The following is a 20,765-nucleotide window of genomic DNA, read 5'->3' on the forward strand; positions in this document are numbered from 1 at the left end:
GCAGTGGCTTCTGCTGTGATATTCTTCTTGCAGGCCATCATAATGGCCATCTTTGAGAACCTGTCGACGACAACAAAAACACAGTCATTTCCATGCTTAGTGGAAGGAAGGCCTGACATGTAATCCATGGAGATGGATTCCCAAGGTCGACTAGGGGTAGGCAACGGGGTATAGAGGCCTTGCTTCTTAATGGTCGGTTTGGCAATGGCACAGGCAGTACATGATCGGATGTACTTCCCAACATCCTGTCGAAGATTCGGCCAATAGAAATAGTTTTGCAGTACTGCTACTGTTTTCTCGACCCCGAAATGCCCAGCAGCCCGACTGTAGTGTGCTTCCCAAATCATCTTGGCACGCTCACTTGAAGGAACACAGAGGTGACCAAGGTGGCATAATAGGGCATCCTGGAGGTGAAAATCTACAACCTGCCGACCCTCCAAGAGTGTCTGGTATGTGTGGCCGAATTCAGGGTCGCTTTTGTAGAGAAGTGGCCAATCAGAAGTCTCGTGCCCGCAAGAGTTGAGCACGGTGGTTAGCGCCATGATCGGTGGTCGACTGAGGCAATCTCCAACATTATTGGTGCTGCCCTTTTTATACTTGATATTCAAGTGAAACTGTTGCAGGTATGTAGACCACTTCTGATGGCGATCATTCTGCAATTTCCCTTGGGTCTGTATGAACTGCAGAGGTCGGTGGTCTGTGTGGATGACCGTTTCCTTCCCCAAAATGTAATGCTTCCATTGTCGGCAAGCCTGTACAATGGAATACATCTCTTTATCATAAGTGGGGTACTTCCGGACTGTGTCTGAAAGTGTTTCACTGTGATATGCCACTGGATGTCCATGTTGAGTAAGGACTGCCCCAATAGCATAGTCAGAGGCATCTGTCTCGACCTCAAATGGTTGTTGTAAATCTGGTAACGCGAGCACTGGTGCCGTGTAGAGGCGATCCTTCAACTCCCTGAATGCCTTCTGTTGAGATTCAGACCAAAAGAATTTTGCTTTCGCCCCGCCCTTGGTGACTTGACTCAAGGGCCAAGAAATATGAGAAAATCCCAACACAAACCTGCGGTAGAAGTTGGCAAGACCTAGAAAGCTGCGAAGCTCTGTTAGAGTGGTTGGAGAGGGCCAATCCCGAATGACTTGGACCTTGGCTGGATCGACATGCACCCCCTGTTCATCAATGATGTATCCCAGATACTGAACCTCGGTCATGCCAAAAGTGCATTTCTCCAAATTGGCACATAGCTTGTGTTGCCGCAGTGTTTGGAGAACCTGTCGGATGTGGTGGAGGTGCTCTTCCCAACTCTGGCTGAAGATCAGAATGTCATCCAAGTATACTACTACAAAGGAGTTGGTGAATGGCCGCAAGATGTCATCCATTAGCCTCATAAAGGTTGCAGGAGCATTCGTCAATCCGAAAGGCATGACCAACGATTCGAAGAGGCCCTCCTTGGATTTGAAGGCAGTCTTCCACACATCTGAGGGTTCAATTGGTACCTGGTGATATCCTGACTTCAGATCGATCTTGCTGAAATATTTCGCCCCCTTTAGTTGGTCTAGGAGGTCATCAATCCGCGGGATCGGGTACCTATTACGGACAGTGATCTTGTTCAGCGCCCGATAGTCAATACAGGGTCTCCACGTCCCATCCTTCTTCTGTACCAACACTATCGGGCTCCCACAGGGCGAAGAACTCGGACGGATGTGACCTTTCTGCAGGAGCTCCTGAATCTGCCTCTTGATTTCATTGTTCTCCAGAACGGAGCGCCGATAAATTGGTCCATTGGGTAGCGGCGCACCTGGGGTCAGATCGATGGAGTGCTTGACTTGACAGTGCAGAGGAACCCCTGCCGGGGAGGTGAAGATGTCTTTGTACTCCTCCACAATCTTGTCCATCTGTAGCTGCCGTGCAGAGGGACCCCGTTTGGAGGCTGCGGCCACTGTCTTCTTCTTCCCTTGAGGGCGTATCATCAGGAAAACAAATTTCCTGGTTTTGGAAATGATCTTACTGCATTGTTTTGCAGTAATCAAAGAGATGGCGGCAGGTGGTGCTACCTCTGGTATCCTGAACAACTTATTTCCCAATGTAATAATAACAGCACGGGGCCTTGATTCATACACAGCATGTCGCTTCCACAAGTATGGTTGTCCTAGCAATACATCACAAACTTCAAGGGGAGCAATGTCACACAATACCTCATCCGTGAAGGGCTTGATGTTGTATGGAAGGCGACACTGCTGGCTCACGCGAAGATCTCGCCCTTGGTGAAGCCACCCAATGGTGTATGGTTGTGGATGTGCTGTGGTCGGTAAGCCCAACCGCTTCACGACCTCTGCCGAAATGAGGTTCTTTTGACTCCCGCTATCAACAATGAACTGTATCGGGGAGCCCTTTACCCACATCTGGGAGTGGAAGAGACGCTCCTCCTCCTCTGGATCTTCGGGTTCATTTTTCTGGATCTTGGCGGTAGCAACAGTGGCGCTGGGATCCGCATCAATGATCTGCTTCCCTTTTTCATACCCCTTATCGGGTTCTGACTCAGAGTCGGAACATGCATCTGATTCTGAAACCTTTAGCTCAGCCACCAGTGACTGCTTGGCCCGACACTCACTTGTGTTGTGAGTGGAGCTCTTATGGAACTCGCACCATTTTCCAGTGTCCTTTCTCGGCTTCGCGGCGTTGCTCTTTGCTTGCAGCTTCGGCTGGTTGTCTTGGGTTGTCCCGCCTTGGCTTTGTCCTTTGTTCTGTGGTTTAGGGGCACCTTTCCCCTGCTTTGGATTCGTAGATCCAAAGTCTCGCTTCTTTTGTTTAAACTTCTGCTCGACCTTGACGGCATACCGGTATGCTGCGCCGAGCGAGGGGATGTTTAGGAACTGTATTTCTTCCTGGATGTACTTGTGCAGGCAGCCACGGTATTTGAGTATCAAATGTTGCTCTGAATCCTTGATACCCAACTTTGTGCGAAGGGTATGGAAAAGATTGGTGAACTCCGGCACGTCTTGGTCCCTTCCCTGCCGCAGCGTGGTCCACTTTATGTATTCATCCTCATAGCTTCTGACAGGGTAGTACTGCTCCTTGATGGCATCCCAGAACGAATCCCAGGTGGGTGTGGCTGAAAATAGTGAGCCAGTACTTTCATCCTTCTGCTCGCAGTAGGTTTCCCACCAGTCCTTGACGTGGGGGGCTGCTTTGAGAAGAGCAAAAACAATCTTTTCCCGACTCGAAAATTCATGAACAGAAAAATAACCCTCTAGCAGATTTAACCATTTATCTACGGCATCGACGTCTATCTGACCCTCGAATATGGGGATTTCAAAATTAACTTGTACCTTAAAGGGTGTGGCATTTCCAGAGGAGCTGCTGGAAGCCGATGCGCCGCTTCTGGGTAGCCGCTGAAGGATCTGCGCAAAGCTGTCCATCATCGCGTTCCGTTGTCGCTCGAGCGCTTCTTTGAGCAAGATTTTGATGGGATCTCCTGCCCCCTCGTCTTTTTTCTCGTCCGCCATGGGAGGCCGTCGGGATTTGCGAGGCTGGTCTTGCAAAGGTTCAACCGGTTCAAGCCCTAACTCCTTATATCCCGACCTTGTTGGGGACATGCAAAGAAAAACAGAGAAAAAGCAGACCGCTCTGATACCACTGATCCGGATTTAAACAGGAACGCAACAAATTACAGAGATAACCATATACACAAAGATGCAGCGGAAATAATACATTTCATTAATGGAAAATACTGAAATATGCTTACAAACAGAAATGGCAATAAACTAGCTAGGGCGATGGTAGCTTATCTCTAAGAAGAGATGTGATGGCTACATGCCTCTGAACTGTGTTACAATGAGGCTCGAAGGCCTATTTATTGTTGAGAAACAATGGAAAAACCCTTAACATTCCAAAACCTAACCCTAGGAGATGAAACGCCAAACTGTGGGCCCCGTTTGGGGGTAAGTTGGTACATCAACTTCCCGGGGTCGTAACTTTGGCATATGATCTCCGTTTGACGCGTACAATAGCTCATTAGAAAGATCTATCCGAGCACTATCATTGTTGGAACGGGCAACACCAGTCCATTCCATGGACTCGTGTTGCCCCCGGATTCCCCAAAAAACGTCGTTTAGGGCCTCAAAACGGCTCCGGAAGTTCAGGACCCGAAAAACTGCTAAAAATAGTAAGTTGTGCTACAATTAAGGAAACTGAAAATGCTGAGAAAGACAATGGTGGGGGTCCAGGTGGACTTGGCAGGTGGCCACCAATATCCACCTGGATCATGATAAGATAATAACAGACAATGCTGCTGCCTTCAGATCTAAGAAGATGGTGAATTTCTGCCACAAATTTCACATTACCTTGGGCCATTCCACTGCATACTATCCCCAAGGAAATGGCCTTGCTGAATCATCAAATAAAGCCTTGTAAACATCATAAAGAAGGTATTGGAAGAAAATAAGAAGAGTTGGCATAAGAGGCTTGTGAATGCCTTATGGGTAGATAGACTAACAACCAAGAGAGCAATTGGGATCAGCCCATATGAGTTAGTTTACGGATTAGAAGCCAAATTTCCTTCATCACTAGGGGTCCCTGTTATGAAACTACTTCAAGAAAGTCAAGCTGAGCCAAATGATATGCAAAGAAGGATCAATCAAATAATATGTTTGCAGCAAACTAGAGACCAAGTTTACAGCAGAGTTCAAGTTTTACAAGAAAAGTTAAAGAAAGCTTTTGATAGAAGGACCAAGGCAGAAGATTTCAACGTTGGTGACAAAGTCCTAGAGTGGGATTCAAGAAGAGAAGATAAGGGAAAACATGGAAAATTTGATTCCCTTTGGAGAGGACCATTTGCTGTCCAAGCAGTACAAGGAAACAATACTTACTTCCATAAAAGTCTTGATGAAGCTGATTTGGATGAAGGTCCTGTGAATGGCAGGAAGTTGAAGCATTATTTTTACTACTATCCATAAGTGCAGCCTGAGTTTCCCTTGTACATATTCAGGTGTATATATTACTTTCTGTTAAAATGTAAAATTCATTTTTCCAAGTTTTATAAGTTATCAGCAAAAGAAAAATTAGTTCAGAGATTTACCAAGATGGGAAGAGTACAATTTGGCATTTCAAAGCAGCATACTTCAAGTTTTGTTAAAAGCAGTCAAGGGCCAAGGCATTCTGACCTGCTGTTCTTGGCCTTTCAAATGGAAAAGCCATCCCCATGTGGAGCCACTGTTAGCTACCTATACCAATAGGTTTCATATTTCATGATTGGCAAAGAAAGTTCCAAATATGCTCTGCTTTGGTGATACAAAGATCCCATATTTCCAAAAGGAGACAATGTGTGTATATAGCTTCATGTTGATTAAATTTTGATGGATGGTCCAACAACCTAATCTGGATCATGCCATGTTTCAATTTTTGTTGTAGAATAGAGAAAGAAGTTTGTCCAAACTGTTTAATCTTGGCAGACCAGTAGCTTAGGCAGAGAAGTAAGGTTCCCAACTGCTTAATCTGGGACCTTGGAAGCAATAAGGGTAGTTCTAGATAGAAAATCAAAAGAAAAAGCCAAGAGAAAAGAAAAGGCAAATAAGGGTCTGCAAGTCTAAGTGCACCCTCCAAGAAGAAACAAAAAATGCTAGGCAAGTAGATGGGTAGGCAGATGGGGTTGCAGAATTGGCATTTCTTTCAAATGAATCTTGCTGGTCTAAAACACAGCAAAGCAAAGGAGCATGACTAACTTCCTTTTCCCCCCTTTTTCACATTTATTACTAACATCCCTTCATCAGTTGTGTTCATGAAAGAATTTAAGGTTTTATGTTGCTTCTTATTCCTTTGAAAGCCACATTTCTTGTCTATAAATTCTTTTCATTTTGATCTACTCCCTAAGCTAAGTTGTTATCATATAAACTTAGTGATTTCATCCCTCATTCACTTCTTCCATTCATATTAACCCCTAACTTATTATTATCTAAATCCCCTATATTACCCTTTCCCTATTATTATAAACACTATGGTGTATAAACCCCAAGCATTCTATAAATATCCCTTCCCCTTGGCATTATAGCCATATGTTCACTATCAGGGATTAAATTGACATCTGGTCAATTTAAGAACCCAAAGCCTTACCCCTCTTTCCCCTTCAAAAGTTTTCTAATCCATTAAGCCCTTCATTTGTAAAAGAACCTTGTGAAAAACCCCCATTTGCACCCCTAACCCGCTTCATTTGCACAAGCATATGAAAAAACCCACTTTTTCATTTTACCCAAAGTTCGGGCGCTATGTGCATTTTTATGAAAAATACATTGAAAACAATATAAATTTGCCGAAGTCCTAAGTCCCCGCCAGGAACACCTTTCAAAGAAAATATTAAAATAATCCCTGCCCGCTGCCGTATGGTCCTGGCATCTCAACGATCTGTCAACCGTTGGATCTAGCCTTTTTCATCGGATGGCCCACATGAATATCGGAGCGGCCCCGACGTCCGTAGGTTAGCTTTCGATATTTGTCAGAGGGTGACGTCAGGCCTTTGCCACGCGTCACCCCCAAATTGTATCGGAGCACCCCCTGACATTTCCGCTTCCGTATATAAGGCGGTGCGATATCAAACCGCTTACCACTTTCGGTTTCCGTTAACCCGCTAGGCCAGCGTCACTGCTACGTCATCTCCGTGTCACTGCCCCCGTTCGCCATTTTCTCCACCTGTCCGCCACCTCATCATCCTCGTGGACCACTCTTAAGCCGCCACATCACCTGATGACGTCATGCTGACATCATCCGACCTTGACCCCGCCTGATGATGTCATGCTGACGTCATCCAAAAAAAACGCCAATGTTCCAAAAATTCATATTTTGGCCAAAAAACCGTGTTTTTTTCACTTTTTTCAAAAACGATTGTTGTTTCTTCTGCATGCATTTTACGTCCAAGCTCTCACCAACCTGCTGAATTCGACCTGGAGACCGTTGGCGCACCAAACCCACCTGCATTTTCCACCATTGCCACAGTGTACCAGGTATTTACCCGAATTATCCTCCTTGCGCCTAAGTTTGTCCATAATTCTCCAAGGATAACTTAATACACTGAAAAAACACATAATTTACCGACAAATCCTCTCTGCCTAGTCTCCATTTACAACTATAAGGTCGAAATTTAACTGCTAAGCCTTGTTTACCCGAGTTTTCGCAAAACCTGCATGTTGTTCGCACAATCGTGAACGGGGAACCCGAGCTGCACTAATTTACTGTGAAAAAAGAGTTGTAAGGGCCAAGCATTAGCCCTATCAGTTCTTGTGCAGTATTTCAATTGTTGCCATTGCCATTTTACCCTCTGTTTCTTGCAATTCACCTCGCTATTGCAAAAATACCCCTTTGGTATTGTTATGTTCATTAACACCAGTGCACATACAAATAGAGGCCTAAAGCAACCATGGATGCACCAGTAGCTCCTATAGCCTTGAACATTGCCCCATTAAACGCCCCTCAGAGGGAATTGGAATGGAAGCCATTAGCAGACCTGGATTATCAGATATCAGAAGAAATGCTAATGCACAGCAAGTACCACATTCACTTGCTGAATGAGTTGAAGATTAAACATGAGGCTGGAACAGATGTATTGGACATTTGGGATTCTTTCCTCCCTCTCTCCAAGCTCCCTCAGGTCAACCAGTTTCCTGACCTAATCCACCTATGTGCCGAATCCTACGACACCACTCAGAGGGCTGCGATTGACCCTTCAGGCTCAGTTGTTTTCTATGTCACCCCTGAAGCCATCAGAGAGATGCTGCACTTCAAAACTGAGAAGAAATTAGTCCCTTTATCACTGGCTGATCTGATAAAGCAAGGAGCTAAATTGACAGAGGATCAGATCACCAAACTAAATCAGTTGTATATTGGGTCTGACACCGTGAAGTACTGTTATAGACATTTTTGTGCCTCGCGACATGGAGCATGAAATGTCAATAATTACAGGGATCCTCAGTCCCTAAACATGTTGTTCTTACCCCTAAAAGAACAAGGTCATCAAACCACAGCACTTCCCATCAGTTCTCCACCTGAAAACACTTCAAAACAGGCTATTTTTGGATCATGTCAGCTGCTCCACTGAGCATCTGCGCTGGAATGCAACTGCTCCTCCTTGTACCTGCGCTGGAAGTCAAATCTAATGAAGGCTACCTGCGCTGGGCGAGATTGGCCAAGTGGCACAGTCATTCTGCAAGGTGTCAACTGCCCAGGAAGCTTCCAAACTGACACTTGGTTCATGAGATTCGCCCTGTGATGAGTAAGAGGTACTTGATCACCATGTGTAAGCAAGGATCTCCAAGTGGTCTCAAGAACTGAAGATTAACTGAAGAGGGAGAGGACACTAGTCAGCTCTATGCCAGCCTAAAGCTGACTCATCCTTTCTTCTTCTCTCCTATATATAGAGCTCTTCTATGAGGTCTAAGGAGGCGGGAATTTTGTGTAAAGCAAGGAGGTGTTGTTGGTTTACAGTTAGAGCTATTGGGTGATTGTTTTACTAGAGGGGAAGAGGAGAGTTCTTGCTGCTGGGGAGGTGCTGCTGGATTGGAGCCATCAATGGTTGTAACCTTCTCAGAACCCTGTTACTTCTATCAATAAAGTTTTGCATGTTCTCCTATATACTTGTATTGCATTGATGTATTGTATTTACTTGTATATTTGATTCACTCTAATCCATGCATCAGTTATGAGTACATGTATCTTGTAGTTTCCTCTCTTGTTTTGTGCAGGATCTGTGTGTAGCTGGACCGGCAAAGAGAGCAAGGAGCTGGGAACAAGAGACAAAGAGAGAGGATAAGGATCGACTAAGCGAAAGACACCAGGTTGGTTAATCTTTTCTTCCTTCTCTCTGTACTTTCATAAAGGAAAATATCAAAGCTTTACTTTCAGTTGTTGCTAAAGACTGTCACCTTTAGAGTAGGGATAGGGTCATCCGAGTCGGATACTTTTCCCCACAACAAACTGGCGACTCCACTGGGGAGCCTAGTATCTTGTTGGTGTTTGTAGTATTTTGCTATTCATTTCTTGAAGAAAAAAGTACCAAATCGAAAAGCTTTTGACTATATCAAAAGCGAAGTAGAGGGACTGCTACTCTTGCTCATTTGCTGAGCAAATTCAAGATTTGAAGAGCTTATCTACAAAAGACTCTTTACTCTTTGTGATAGCTTTTCATCCTCTTGATCATCCCTTAGCCTGTACTTGACCTATAGCTTTTTATTTCAACAAAAACAGTGCATTTTTGAGCTTTTTATGACCCGGAATTCCTTGTAAACGCAACTCTCGTGTCTCAGTGCAGGCTGTCCACAGGCAGTCTGCATTCCAGCGCAGGTACTCCCTTCGGGAACTGCACTGAGAATCAAACTGACAGACCAGAGCCTGCGCTGGTCCAGTTAGCCAGTGTCTTGCTGAGGTTTCCCTTAGTGTCTGAGCCCTGTTTTCACTGAATTTTTTGATGATTGCTTGCTGGTCATTGTACTTGCTGTAAACCATTCTCCTTGACATTATTCCGCCTCAGTTGTGTGATGAAACTGTGAATGTTCTTTTAGTATTTCTTGTTTCAATTACAGTTTCCCATTGTGAAAAGCGAACCAGTATAGCTGTGGCCTCTTAGATCCTGAACTGTAAAAGTGTCTTTGTGATCTTATGAGCTAGTTTTATTACTGTTCATGGCTGTTTGAGTTTGTTTGTTTTTCATTTTATGGTTTGGATCTATACATTTCCTGTGTTTAAACAAGTCGATCATAAGGTGTCTTTTTTATTTTGGACAAGCTTGTTTATTTCTACTTGAAATTAGATTCAAAATTATACAACAGTTTCCTTTCTGTCTTACATCAACATTAAGGATAACGAAAAGAAATACATGCATTGTGCATTTTACATTTGACTGTGTGCTTGACGATTTAGGAAAATGTGCATTTTAGTGTGTGTTCTATGATCTGTGGAAAAAGTTGTGTCTTTCTTTTCCCTCAGTAGATTAAGGTTTTCAAAGTTGAAAGATTGAAAAGATTTGCTTCTCATCTTAGATTGCATATAGGAAGTTGTATATATACATCTCGTGGCGACCCTGAAAGGCAAACTGTTAAGCAAGATCAACATTAAAATAAACTCAATTTACATAACAACGCTTTGTAACATAACGCAAACATCTAGAGGTCTAGGTAGAGACGTGTTCCGGCGTCGTTAAACATAGTGACTGTCGATCTCTACGAAGGTGGGTGATTCCTCCTGAGAGTCGGTGGCACTAACACGGACTTGTGCTCCCGCGTACCGTCGCGTATATTGGGAGACCCCTATAGGCTTTTATCCTTTATCCTTAGGAAACCGTGTCGGCCGCCCTACTAATCGCGATGCAGTGAACACAGCATTCACGAAGATCGACCACCCGTACCGTAAAACGTATTCTGTGGTTTCGCGAAAGGTTTGGCACACCCTCTGCCTAGATCTCCAGAGCAGTTTCTTTTGGCCTTTTTCAAACTCTATAACTGAAAAAGTCCAACCGAGCATTTGTCACTTCGGGCTCGTTAATACATCGAAGGCGACTAGAGTCATCTTTAGCTTTTTCTCGACTCTTAAAACATGAAAAAGCAATTTTGTGTCTAAAAGCGTCGTTAATAAAATTTATTTTAAGCGGAACATAATCACCTGTTATTCCCACGTTGATCTTTCAGTTGAAAAGTATGGAGCCCACCAACCAAGGAAGTAACCTTGGCGGAAGTCCAAATCCCTTCTCCTCTTGGGGAGATGTTGGTGCGCCTCATATGGCTACATTGTCACTTCCAGGATGGACAATCGGCCTCCCTGTATGGCTCTTTTCAACTAATGTAGTCCAGATCGCCACTAATCCTGAGCAGTCGAATCAACAGTCAGAACAATCTAGAACCACCCACCAGCCTTCCACTTCTTATGATACTTCCTCTAATCCTTCATCTTCGCAAGGTAGAGCTGGCAAAAGTCAGCCTCCCAAGGAGAAGAAGGAAAAGAAGAAGAGAGAAAAGAAGCAGAAGGAGCCTCTAGCGAAGGCGACTGGGGGCAAGCAGAAGAAAGCTGACAAAAACCCACACACTGCACCGACCGGGCCTAAATCGCCATGTGTCATTTGCAAAGGGATCCACTTCCATCGTGATTGTCCTTGTATTCCCCGGATACTAAGGGACTGGTCCCCAAGGTTGCACAATCCGGTAGCATCAACCTCTGATTGTCATGTTGATTGCATTCCGTCAACTAGCGAGAGTGAAGGACGAAGAAGGGGACCAAGATCACCCTGTCTATTGTGTGAAGGCAATCATGCCATCCACAAATGTCCATTCTTAGATGAGGCAAAGAGAGTTTTGGAAGATCGCCCGGTTTCACCGTTGCAACTTCCTCCTGGATACCGAAAACTCGCGCCTAATCCCTCGATAGTTGAAAATCCAGTTGACCCGCTCAAGCGGTCAGCTGAAGTGTCGGTCATTGAGAATGAACCTACTGAATCCAGACCAGACGAAAGTCTAAAGGTCGAAACGGCAGTTGGCCCGGTTCTTCCTTCAGAGGTTCTATCGTCCAATGACTCCGTCATTGAAGACCCGTCTTCAAATGACACCGTCGCCGAAGAGTCATCTTCATGCGACACCCTCACTGAAGAGAATAAGGATGACACCATCCAGGTTCTTTTCATCAGCACCGACTCCGATGAGCGTCAAGGCAATGCGCCCATTCCTTTATCGCAGGAAGGAACATCATCAGAGTCATATCCGGCCGTATATTCGGTCCCACCACCAAGCAACCTGGTTGTATCCTTTGATTGGAATCAACTAGGCAGACCCCGGTTACCAGCCAGTATACCATTCAGAATCATTGTCCAGATCTATAGAATGATTATGGCTGGTACTATCATTGATGAAGGGGCGTCTGTGAGTATCCTTTCCTCTATTGCTTGGAAAGCACTGGGTTCCCCAGCGCTTTTACCTGAGTTGAGAAATCTCTCAGGTTTTGATAAAGGAACCAGTCGACCATTAGGAATCCTCCCCAATGTACCTGTTACATTGAAAGGGAAGACCGTTAATATGAACGTGTTGGTCGTCCAGGGACCCTTGGATTATAACCTACTCCTTGGACGTGACTATATTTATTGCATGGGAGCGATAGTCTCCTCACTCTTTAGAGTAATGTGTTTTCCACACGAAGGAAGGGTGGTCAAACTCGTAGACCAACTTTCGTTTCCGGGATCTCGCATCGCAAATAGTCAAATACCATTCCTAAATGGTCTGTTCACTCAAGATTCGCCTCCCCCCCCAGTCCTCCTTCCCGATGAATGCGAGTGATTCAGAGAGAAAGACTAGGACCCAGGGGGCATGCACCCTGGTCTGCTTCGGGCAGAAGAAACCCCGGGTATAAGGAAGAATTTCCGCAGAAGAATATGACTAGTCCGTACCCCGTCCGTGGAAGGAAGTGGGGTTGTTCTGGAATAGTGTTCTTTTGTTAAAGTTATGTGTTTGGCAAAAGAGTCATTCACCTTTGTCTAAAAAAGTGGGCAATGCCCAAGTAGGAATTCCCTTATCGCAACGAATAGTAACCATCTTTGAATTCAAGCCTCGCCCATTAAAACATATGTTTTGAAGGATAAGCAGGGGCAACCTACAAAGTAGGAGACTATATTGTTATGACAGAGGGTAACCATCTTTGGAAAACCCAATGATAGACACCGCCGAAGAAAGAGATTGATTTGCGGCAGCGAATAGAACCCTCTTCGGATAATAAGAAAGAGGCAAGCCTCCCTCAATAATACCAATGTTTTGTCTTTGAGTAGTGTTCTTCTATTGTCACGAATAGCTGCTTATTAAAAGTGGGCCGACGGGAAGCCTGAGTACTGCGTAAGACCCCTTAAAATAACGAGAAGACAAGTATCGTTAACATTAGATTAGCAAGATGACAAATAACTGTGAACACCCAAAGAAAAGCAGAGGTAGGGGAGAGGAGGGGCAGCCTCGAAATTCTATCCTATACCTGGGGGCATGCAAACTTTTGGAACGCAAGCAAGGGACGACTATTTATTTTTTAAATTTTTAGGTCCTCCCTTTAAACCTGTAGGTCTAACCCTTTAAACTCGTAGGATTAGTCGTTTCCGACCTTGCATGAAGAAAGCCTGTGGGGCAAAAGTAAAATTTGCCAAAATTGGAGCATAGCTTTGTGAGATAAAGCTCCTTAAAAAATAGTTATCTCATAGGAGACGTGCTTATTATGACTGGTATATCGAGCAGTTTTAGCATATAGTTCATGCTCGTTAAAAAATAAACGCAAAATTCGAGCAGTTTTATGACTGAATTTATGCTCGTTAAAAAATAGAAAAGTGAGCAAAAGTTTCCCCCAGAGTTCAAGCTCATGGAAAAAATGAACCTATCCCGGTAAATAACCTTTTGAGATTGTAAATTCATCAGCCATAAGAACCTTGATCGTGTTTTCATTCATCACCTCCACTGTTCATTTGGCCGATCATTCACTTCCATTTGTGTGTTTACCTCTCTTGAGAAACAGCTGCGAAGAGTGATTTCACCTAGCCATCCTCGTGACACTGCCGTGATTGGAAAATTCCAACCTGTACCTGGAATCTGCTGCTATCCCTGTTTATCACTCGTTCCTCAAAAGACGAGTCTTCTTTGAGCTCTTTTCACTGACTCGTAAAATATGAAAAGTTTGCCGAGTTTTGGCCTTCCAGCTCGTTAAATAACCGGAACGCTATCCCTCCTCTAAATTTTAATCTTTTTGGACCTGAGGGATTATTGCACAAAAGGATCGAGCGCTTGTCTTGTTCGGCTCGTTAAAAGTACCGAACAGCCATCCCTTCTGTATTGTTTTATACTTTTTCGGACTTAAGGGATTAGCTGACGAAAAAGGAATTATGGAGTTAACTTTCTGTACCTTTTCAGACTCTCTAAAAATGAAAAGGACCGAGTTTTCCTTGTCGTTAGACTCGTTAAAATGATTAAATAGCGACAAACTTGTCTTTAGACGAGAATGAGTCTCCCTATCGCTAGGCTCGTTAAATCATAGCGATGGGCTTGCCCGAAGGGCAGGTTATAGAACAAGCATATGTTATCCTCCTCAAGCTTGACAAAAATAAAGAGGTACTGGTCAGAAATGACTGGGGAAAAATTGGGAGAACATCAAAGTTTAATGGTAGCAAGTCACTCTTGAACATGACACTTTTCCTCCGTACCACATCGGGTTGGGTTGTTTCATTCACCGATCTCATCACCATGGTCCTCGCCAAACCATCCACATTTGGGGTAATGCTACCGATCCATCGCATCAGTGTCGTTATATGTTCAAGAGGGGTCATTCTGAAAGTGTCAACTGTGTCCCATCCACTGCCATACATTATCCTTCATCCATTCATGATCGCCACCCTGAATCATATGTCACAGTTTGTTTTCACCTCCACTAAAATCATTAGCTCCGTTCCGTGTCATTGATGTGGGATTCATTAAGGCCCTCCTTTGACGGATCGCTTCTTGTCGACTTCAGCTCATTATCCAAGAAGTTGGTCTAGGAACACCCCCATCAGTACTTTGAAGCTTGCATGCCTCAATGGCAAGTTTCTCACTTCCGGCGATAGGTATACATCAATGACCTTCGACCAGAAGATTTTGCGTGGCGTTCGACGCCAAGTCCTCTATTCACGCCACGTGAATTGTACTGCAGTACCTTGAGGGTCATCGTCATTATTGGTGATTCCTCTCGCGCTTGTTAACGGTTTTCATTATTGACCGGTAATCAAGCGATGTCTTTCCATGTTCGACTTCAGTGAAATTCTCACATGGATCGACTTGTACTTAGAGTGAAGATCGAACGAGTTTGAAGACCCCGGATCTAGTTTCATCCATCCGGGCTGCGATATATATTCAGGAAATATAAAAGCATTTGCCATGTACATCATTGCAGCAGATGATCATCCTATTCAAAGGATGATAATTTTAGCAGAAAATTATCAGTCTACCTTCAGACGATCGTCTGTCATATGTACCAAAATGTATTTATAAAAGCTGAGCATGGGAATGCCCGCCTCAGCTAGATCATGAAAACAAAATGAAAAATAATGTATTGTATTGTATTGTATTACAGGGCGCCTCCTCAGCACTGGAATGAACTTCGGACCCTCTAGATAAAGCATTTCACCCGATAAACGGCCTCATACTTTAGGGGGCAACTGTTATAGACATTTTTGTGCCTCGCGACATGGAGCATGAAATGTCAATAATTACAGGGATCCTCAGTCCCTAAACATGTTGTTCTTACCCCTAAAAGAACAAGGTCATCAAACCACAGCACTTCCCATCAGTTCTCCACCTGAAAACACTTCAAAACAGGCTATTTTTGGATCATGTCAGCTGCTCCACTGAGCATCTGCGCTGGAATGCAACTGCTCCTCCTTGTACCTGCGCTGGAAGTCAAATCTAATGAAGGCTACCTGCGCTGGGCGAGATTGGCCAAGTGGCACAGTCATTCTGCAAGGTGTCAACTGCCCAGGAAGCTTCCAAACTGACACTTGGTTCATGAGATTCGCCCTGTGATGAGTAAGAGGTACTTGATCACCATGTGTAAGCAAGGATCTCCAAGTGGTCTCAAGAACTGAAGATTAACTGAAGAGGGAGAGGACACTAGTCAGCTCTATGCCAGCCTCAAGCTGACTCATCCTTTCTTCTTCTCTCCTATATATAGAGCTCTTCTATGAGGTCTAAGGAGGCGGGAATTTTGTGTAAAGCAAGGAGGTGCTGTTGGTTTACAGTTAGAGCTATTGGGTGATTGTTTTACTAGAGGTGAAGAGGAGAGTTCTTGCTGCTGGGGAGGTGCTGCTGGATTGGAGCCATCAATGGTTGTAACCTTCTCAGAACCCTGCTACTTCTATCAATAAAGTTTTGCATGTTCTCCTATATACTTGTATTGCATTGATGTATTGTATTTACTTGTATATTTGATTCACTCTAATCCATGCATCAGTTATGAGTACATGTATCTTGTAGTTTCCTCTCTTGTTTTGTGCAGGATCTGTGTGTAGCTGGACCGGCAAAGAGAGCAAGAAGCTGGGAACAAGAGACAAAGAGAGAGGATAAGGATCGACTAAGCGAAAGACACCAGGTTGGTTAATCTTTTCTTCCTTCTCTCTGTACTTTCATAAAGGAAAATATCAAAGCTTTACTTTCAGTTGTTGCTAAAGATTGTCACCTTTAGAGTAGGGATAGGGTCATCCGAGTCGGATACTTTTCCCCACAACAAGTACCCTCCCATTTCTCATGTTTACCTCAACCAATTGGGCAGGGACCTTGTAGACATGATCAGTCCCATTCTGGGCTACAATTCAATTGAATTTGTTGATGAAACTGTGCTAGTGATGATGCTCATGTTTTCCCCTGGCAAGTCTCCAATCTGCTATAACTATGCCACCTACATATCTGACAAAATACATGAGCAATTAATGAACTTGGCAAGAGAAAGGGTGTTCAGATACACCTCTTACATCTACCACTTGATTTTGTATTATCAACATGAGAAGTTCCACTTTGCTATGAAGAGAGTGGATGCACAAGGAAATCCAAGGTCAGTGGTTTATTGGTCCTCTGGCTTCCACTGCAGATCTTGTTCTCCATATACTTATTGTGAATTTATATACCTCTTCATCCACCCAGCCATGTCTCTGCTTATGAGCTCACCTCCTCCTAGACTAACTGATGAGATGCAGAGGATTCTTCAACTGTCCAAGGCATACAGCATTGGGGATTGGTACTATTACCAACACCACACAGTCATCAGAATATATGGGTGTGAGTTGCCCCCATACAGATTGCCCAGATATGTGCCCATGAGATTATTTGCCCTTGAATACTTCAGGCAGTTTGGGAATGCTGCTATACTACATTTTTCAAGGAAAGGAAAGAAGGCACAACTCAAAGTAAGAAACCAATTAGGCCACTTCATTTATAACAAAAGGGAGGAAGGTTGGCAAGAAGCAGACAAAATGCTAGAATCCCTTGGCCCACAGACCAGTTTCCTTTGGAAACCTTATGACCCCAATCACTTCATAACTTTAAGAAGGGTCAAATATAGGCTGTCCGGTTATGACCATGTAAGGTTGCCTCACAGAGAAAAGTATGCAAATCAAATTAAGTGGAGGAGAGGCACCTTAGAGGAAGCTGTCACACAAGAAGAATTAAATCAAAGGGCAGTTAAAAATATCCAAAAGATGGCTGACTTTGAGCTTTGTGCACAGGTATTTGCTCTTCTAGGGACTCAAGTGGGAGCAGCTACCTCATCCTCCACAGCACAGCAGCAAACAGCCAAAGCTACTGATCAAACCTCTAGCAAAGGCAAAGAGAAAGAGATGGAGCCAGAGCAGTCACCTCATGAAGAAATGCAGCATGAAGAGGTACAACATCAGGAAATGCAGCAACAGCAACAAGTACAGCAGCAGCAAGAGGGGCAGCAAGAAAAGGAGAAACCAGGACAGCAAGAAAATACATCACAGGCCCCAGAATCCACCGAGCAACAAGCTCAGGACACCCTGCCTCCTAGGCAGGAGACAACAGTGGAGGCCTCAGTCCTCCAAACCCCACAAAAGGAAGATATAAGTAGAAAGAGGGATAGAGAGACTCCCCTCACAACATCAACAATTCATGGGGAGAAAAGACATAGAATTAATCCCCTTTCTGAGGAGGAAATGCCAATAGGGAAATCTTTGGGCATGGGCCCACCTAGCATGGAGGCATCTGTAAGTTCCTTCCAACAGGAACAAGAGAGGACAGTGGGAGGAGAAGTCAGCTCCTCAAGCCAGAAAAGAGGATCTGAGATGGGCATCAAGCAACAGTTCATTGACATAAAGAAGAGGAATGAGCCCATAAGAGTACAGTTATATAATCATTTGTTGAAAATGGCTCCCACTAACCAGCAAAGACTAATGTCCGCATTTGATGTCCAAGAGGGCAAGATGATCATGAGCCACTTCATGCCAGTCGTATTGCAGCCGCAGTCAGCTGCAGATTACATAAGGACCAACCTTGAGGTCCTTGCCAAGGACATCCACCCAATAGACAAAATCGAATTGCATAAGGAAACGAGTGAGATGGTGTATGCCTCCTTGGCAGATAAGACATTGGAGCATTACAGGCTAGAAAATAGCCTAAATAATACAGCTGCCCAACTGGAGTTGGAGAGGGCATCCTCTCAAGAAAAGGACAACAGAATCAAATCCTTGGAGGAGATAATCATAGAACTTGGGCATGATCCCAAGGACATCAAGGCTGTGCAGGCATTGTTGACATTGAGAGATGCAGATATGGCAGCATTAAGGAAAATGGTAAAAGTCCCAGCAACCATTCACCCACAAACTGGAGAAGTTTCCCAGTTGAGGCATGACCAAGATGCATAAGCTATGCTGGTGTCCCTATACAAACAGCTCATCCAAACACAAGAAAAATTGGGAGAATCAGAGGCTGCACAGGCTGCACTGCAGGCAGCATTACAACAAAAGGAAGGAGGACAAACATCTCAGCCTCCTCCAGAGATAATCAACCTGGAGGAACCTCCTCAGACTACTGCTCCTCCTACTGAACAGACAGCACCATCTACATCAGCAACTGCACCAACAATAGAGCAGGCTCCAAGCCTGGACATGCAGAAGCTCAAGAATGAAATCCAAGCCCTGGAAGCCCAAATGGCAGAGCTAAATGAGGCCAGGGAGAGTTTAGCCAAGCTCAATGAAAGATATGATAAATCCAAGAAAACTGTGGTAGAAAAAGGAAGGGAAATCAAGGCCCTTAAGGATAAGATAAAGGAGCTGGAGAAGGAGCTCACACTTGACAAAGTGACAGCTGAGCTCAAGACAGTCCTATGGGCCAACATTGGCCAATCCATAACTGATCAATGGCAATACATTGAGAGAATTCATGAGCAAATAGAGCTCATAGGGAAAGCACATAGGGAAATCCAGACAGCAAAGGCATCTCTAGGCAATATGCCTGAGGTTGCCAACAGAATGATCAATGTGCTTAGTAACAGAACAAATGCTCAGCTAGCGACAATGGGAATTACAAGCAGAACCGAGACCATTCAGCTGATAAAGAGGGTCCTGACATTAAAAAGCCTGGTACAAACATTGGAAAGAAGAATCCAAGACATGCAGACAGAGGTTAATAAGTTTATGGACAGATTTGCAGCATTACAAAGCAGAGGTCTTCCTGGCTTACTGAACAGCGCAGGAAGGCTACTTTCTCATGAGAAGTATGCCAAAAGGGTCAATACATTCGCTACTAATCAGATCACTGAAAGACCCAGTACCTCTGAAGAACCAGGACCAGCAACAGGACAAAGTCTCTACAACAGGGTAGAGAACTTATTTTTCATCATGAATGAGATCAAACATTTGTTTGATGTGCCTCCAAATTTCTATAAATACACAGAGGCAGATGAGACCTTAGAGGCAATTCTGAGACATCAATTGCCCACACAGGAATGGTGGACTAAGACCATACAGATCATATTATAAACAAGAAGCCATTCACTAAGTTTTCATCAAAAAATATAAGTTATCATGCACAGGAAAATTTTGATAAATTCAGCATGTATGGAGAATAATGGGCTGAGCCAAATCAGCAAAACTATTCGGCCACCAAGGCAGCACTGACAGTCACAGGTGACAGGGCCGAAAAGCTACAGGAGGACAGAGCTACAAAGACATGTCATTCATCATTTATAACAGAGCGTTCAACCGACTCAGTGACCTCCAAAGGTCAAAAAGTCTTCTGACAGAATTAAAGAAGCATTTATGTTGTATTCAAAGCTGTAATAACTTCTTATCTGTCGTTCTGTACAAGTTGGTGAAGATATTTATTTCTCAGATGACTCAACGCTTCAGATATTTTGGTATCACCGTTTGTATATATTCCCCCCTCGCATAATCTTGCAGGGGTTGTTGTTGATTTCTATTCCATATTTCTTATGGTGTAAACTTTCAGAGAATTAATACAAAGCTGATGGAATTTCCAAAGCTCTGCGTTATTTGATGCATTGTGGTGTTTAGTTGAATGTTACAGGATTCCTGCGTATTTCTTGGCTCAATAAGTTTTCTTTAAACTTTTCGTTATGTTTTTTGTCATTTTCTCATAGCTCATTCATGTTCTGTGTTTCACAGTTAATGGCAAGGAAAAAGAATAGTTCTAGGATTTAATCATAGATTACCCTGAACTCAATCTATGCTATTATAAATTTTTTCTTCAGTTACAGTAATAAAGGTGTAATTCTTAATTGCTGCACCTCTACACTATATCTTTCACAGTGATTATTGTTTCAGGAAATTCAAGTCTTCTTCCTGTGCAGTATATCTCTTTCTCACACTCCCAGATTAGTGGAAAATTCTTAATTGATTTCCACTGGTTAAACACACTTCACCATCACAATCTCAAGTTTGTTTCATGAAGTATTTAAATGGCCCTGTAATTTCAGCAACTCGACTCAATATTTCAAACAACCTGTAGCCGCAGACTCCATAGCCCAATGGATTAGAACTATTTGAAGGTTTCCACATTAGGTATAGAAAGATATCCCTCAACCAAAACAGAAAACCAAACCCTGAACTCATAACTAGCCTAAAATCTTCACAAAGACATAGACAAACCTTAAAGAGAGAGCCCTCTCTGATTACAGTTTGGCTAGAAGCTGTAATCCAAAGATTGGTTAGTGGTTACCCCGACCGTATTCCCTTGGGAGTCAAAGGGAACAACCTGGGTGTTAACATCATGCAT

Source organism: Pinus tabuliformis, chromosome 9, assembly GCF_031772625.1.
Source record: "Pinus tabuliformis cultivar Carrire ecotype Pingquan chromosome 9, CPIR1, whole genome shotgun sequence".
Classification (NCBI taxonomy): domain Eukaryota; kingdom Viridiplantae; phylum Streptophyta; class Pinopsida; order Pinales; family Pinaceae; genus Pinus; species Pinus tabuliformis.